General features: G+C 41.9%; 1 long non-coding RNA gene across 1 annotated transcript; it reads left to right on the top strand.

Annotated features, from left to right (window-relative positions):
• The first annotated feature begins 360 nt into the window (after window positions 1–360).
• Window positions 361–4,109, top strand: LOC129653121 (uncharacterized). The gene is made up of 2 exons (XR_008714960.1): window positions 361–1,367; window positions 2,975–4,109. It is a non-coding gene; the product is annotated as an uncharacterized LOC129653121 (long non-coding RNA).
• Window positions 4,110–4,660: the final 551 nt, after the last annotated feature.

Raw genomic sequence — 4,660 nt, forward strand, 5'->3', positions numbered from 1 at the left:
AAACAACTCCTGTCTCAGTACGACCTCAGACTACTCTGGTTTCAGTAGAAGCTCAGACCATCAAAGTAAGAGATGAGATGAAAGACAAGAGACAAAGAGAAGAGAAAAAACAGGTTTCTCCAATCTATCCCTGGGATCATATGCGCAGAGCAGCCAGAGACTGAGGAACAGCCACAGAAGCTGTTGCCTCTTTATGAAACACCCACCGGGAGAAATAATCAGTCTGTGAGAGTTAATAAGCCTTTCTCTTATCAAGAAATACAAAGAATCAAGGAGGATCTGGGAGACTATTTAGATGACCCAGAAAAATATATTAGAGCTTTTAAAGGTGTTACTCTGCTTTATGACCTCACTTGGAAGGATGTGATGTATATCTTGGGACAAACGCTGACTCCCGAGTCAAAGACTCGAGTTTTGGGAAAAGCGGTTGCTTATGGAGATAAATGGCTTGGTAATGAATCAGTAGGGAAGAGGAAAAACGAGATAGCGGCCCTCCCCACTGAGAATCAGGCGGTCCCAACTATAGAACCAGACTGAGACTACAACACAGCTAAAAAAAGATGGGATCAAAATCATTTTGTTAGATGTATTCTTGAAGGACTTAGGCAGACACGTTCTAAGCCTTTAAACTATGGCAAATTGGCAGATATAGAACAGAAAAAAAAAAGAAGCTCCTGGTAAATTCCTAGATAGACTGAAAGAAGGCCTTCACAGATTCACTGAGATTGATCCCGAAAGTGAAGAGAGAAAAGTGATCTTAAAAGATAGATTTCTCACTCAGTCGGCTCCAGATATCCACAGTAAGCTATTAAAACAGGCGTATGGACCAAATCAGTCTTTAGATACTCTGTTACAACTGGCTCAGTCTATTATGGTAGAGAATATGAGAAAAAGAAAAAAAGACAAAAAAAGACAAAGAAAAAGGCGGAAGCCTTCGCCATGGCTATAAAAAACGTTCTTAAACAGCCTGAAAAAAGTGCCCAGAGGGGCCCAGGTGAAAACAGATGGGCTTGCTACTACTGTGGAAAGGAGGGGCACCTCAAGCGGGATTGCCCTCAGGCATCTAAGCCGCCCCCGGCTCCATGTCCGGTCTGCAAAGGACCACACTGGAAGAGAGACTGCCCCCAGAGGCGTAGGTCTCCCGGGTCGGACTCTCAAGACAATCAGGACTGAAGGTGCCCGGGGGTCCCCACACAAGCTCCCGTCCTAATTACACCTGAGAAACCCCGGGTATTAATAGTTGTGGGGGGCCAATCCGTCGATTTCCTTTTAGATACTGGGGCAACTTATTCTGTGCTCACTGAAGCCCCTGGCCCACTTTCTTCCCGATCCGCTTCCGTAATGGGACTGTCTGGACGAGCCAAAAGGTATTATTTCAGTTATTCTTTATCTTGCAACTGGGATTCTGTGCTGTTTTCACACGAGTTTCTGATTGTGCCAGAATCTCCCTCACCCCTCTTGGGAAGGGATATACTGAGCAAGGTCCATGCCTCTGTTTTCATGAATATGGAGCCCTCCCTTTCTCTCCCTTTAGTTGAACAAAATGTAAATCCTAGAGTATGGGCAGATGGAAAATCTGTGGGTCGAGCTCAAAATGCTATTCCTGTAGTTGTTAAGCTCAAAGACCCGCACGTATTTCCACATAAGAAGCAGTATCCACTGAAACCTGAAGTTAAAGAAGGGTTAAAACCCATCATTAAAAATTTAAAAGAACAGGGACTATTAATTTCCTGTAACAGTCCTTGCAACACTCCTATTTTGGGTATAAAAAAATCGAATGGTAAATAGAGACTAGTTCAAGATTTACGAATAATAAATGAGGCTGTAGTTCCTTTACACCCCGTAGTGCCTAATCCTTATACTCTATTGTCTGAAATTCCTGAACGGGCCAAATATTTCTCAGTAATTGATTTAAAAGATGCCTTCTATTCAGTACCTTTGGCGGAAGAAAGTCAATTCCTATTTGCCTTTGAAGACCCTACGCAGCCAGCTTCTCAATTAACCTGGACAGTTTTGCCCCAGGGATTTCGTGATAGTCCTCACTTATTCGGACAAAGTTTGTCACGAGATCTACAAAACTTTAATAGCTCTGAAACAGTGGTGTTACAATATGTAGATGATATTTTGCTCTGTGCTGAGACAGAGAAAGCTTGTTCGCGAACCTCTGAAGATTTCTTAAACTTTCTGGCGGACTGTGGTTACAAGGCATCAAGAGAAAAGGCTCAGCTTTGTCAACAATCGGTTAGATATCTGGGCCTAATCATATCAGAAGGGACTAGGGCCATAGGCCCTGAGAGAATTAAACCTATACTAAATCACCCCTTACCTATGACTTTAAGACAATTGAGAAGATTTTTGAGAATCACAGGTTACTGTCACATTTGGATTCCGGGTTACGGAGAACTTGCCCGGCCTTTATATAAACTTATAGCTGAAACTCAGCAGGCCCAAACCGACAAACTGGTTTGGTCTCCAAAAACTCAAAAGGCTTTTAAGGTTCTTCAGACTGCTCTCCTACAAGCTCCAGCTCTGAGCTTGCCCACAGGGTCAGAATTTAATTTGTTTGTCACTGAAAAAAAAGGTGTGACATTGGGAGTTTTGACACAACCCCGAGGGCCTCACCAGCAACCTGTTGCTTATCTAAACAGAGAATTAGATGTAGTTTCACGTGGGTGGCCCCACTGCCTAAGAGTAATTGAGACAGCGGCTTTATTAACACCTAAAGCTTTAAAAATAATTAATGGACGAAACCTTACTGTCCTGACTTCTCATGATGTGAGTAAAATCTTAAATTCTAAGGTTAATATTTGGATGACAGACAGTAGGCTTCTTAAGTATCAGTCATTGTTGTTAGAAAGACCAGTAACTAAGCTTAAAGTTTGTAGAAATTTAAATCCTGCCACTTTCCTTCCTGAGAAGGAAAATGAAACACCTGATCACGATTGTTCTCAATTCCTAACTTTAAACCATACAGCTCGGGAGGATCTAAAGGATAAACTGCTGGGTCTGTGGAGCGCTCCCCTCTTCGTCAGTGAAAGGCTTCCCGTGGTGGACATCCCCACTTCAAGGAAAAGACTTTCTCCAAGTCTGTAAATACCTTCGACAGCAATCACATGCGATGCCTCTTCTTCATCTGATGACAACTACCAACCCTAAAATGGACTGGTACAACACTTTGTACTTTAACTATGGACATAATGTGACTTTTAATAATTCTGGTTGTTTTGTTCTTGCTGTTTGCTCCCTGCATCTGTAATTGTATAACTGGATTTGTTTCTAGCCGCATGAAAGCTTTTAAGTTACAAATGGTTGCTCAAACTCCTGCTACTGCCGTAGCTTCCTCCAACTACTATTTGGGGCCCCTGGATCAGATATCCTCAATATGAAGATTAAGAAAATATGTTGCCTCACCAATTTAGGGACAACGCCCCTTGTCAGCTCGGAAGCAGTTATAGAATGAGAACGACGCCCCTTTTCCCTAGACAACATAATTCTCCTAAAAGAAAAGGGGGGAATGAGAGGGTAACAGGCAGGAAGGCCAGGGGTCTCCAAATGGAGGAAATAGCCTGCAAGTGTCAGACATTTTTCTCTCTCTTAAGCGGCAGGAGGAAACAAACTAACAATATTTTTTTCCTTCTCTATACAAATTTAAAGAGAGGTTTCTCTTAAAATACTGTGTTGCCATAATGACACTAGAGATAACCAATGCCTTTTTCTTATGAAAATGTTTGTCTTAAGCTATGCTAATGTACTACGCCTTTACCCCAAACTCTGTCTCCAAGTCGGTTCCGCCTCTTGGCCCAAAACCTACTTGACAAACCAGTATGTTATACTCAGATATTGTTCCCCTAATCTATGTAAATGAAACTATTTGTATGGTGGTCTGTCCTTCTTTAAGATTCAAGTTAATTATTTTATGGCCCAAGATAAACCATTTGGTGCCATTCTAAATTTTAAGACATTCCTTTCTTTCATTAACAGACTGCTAGTGACTATATAACATCCAGCTGAAGACTAGCAAGGGGGTACTCTTTTTGCCCCCTTCTGATGCCTATGTCAGAAGCTTTCTCTATCTCCTTTATACTTTAATAAAACTTTATTACACAAAAGCTCTGAGCTATCAAGCCTTGTCTCTGGCCCCGGATTAATTCTTCTCCTCCGGGAGCCAAGAATCCTGGTGTATTCGCGTGATTCAACAACAACCTTTCAAGAGGGAAATGGCAACCCACTCCAGTATTCTTGCCTGGAGAATCCCAGGGATGGGGGAGCCGGGTGGGCTGCTGTCTATGGGGTCGCACAGAGTCGGACACGACTGACATGACTTAGCAGTAGCACACCTAAAGCAACTAGAAAAGGAAGAAATGAAGAACCCCAGGGTTAGCAGAAGGAAAGAAATCTTTAAAATTAGGGCAGAAATAAATGCAAAAGAAACAAAAGAGACCATAGCAAAAGTCAACAAAGCCAAAAGCTGGTTCTTTGAGAGGATAAATAAAATTGACAAACCATTAGCCAGACTCATCAAGAAACAAAGGGAGAAAAATCAAATTAATAAAATTAGAAATGAAAATGGAGAGATCACAGCAGACAACACAAAAATACAAAGGATCATAAGAGACTACTATCAGCAATTATATGCCAATAAAATGGACAACTTGGAAGA

This window comes from Bubalus kerabau, chromosome 5 (assembly GCF_029407905.1).
Source record: "Bubalus kerabau isolate K-KA32 ecotype Philippines breed swamp buffalo chromosome 5, PCC_UOA_SB_1v2, whole genome shotgun sequence".
NCBI classification, from domain to species: domain Eukaryota; kingdom Metazoa; phylum Chordata; class Mammalia; order Artiodactyla; family Bovidae; genus Bubalus; species Bubalus kerabau.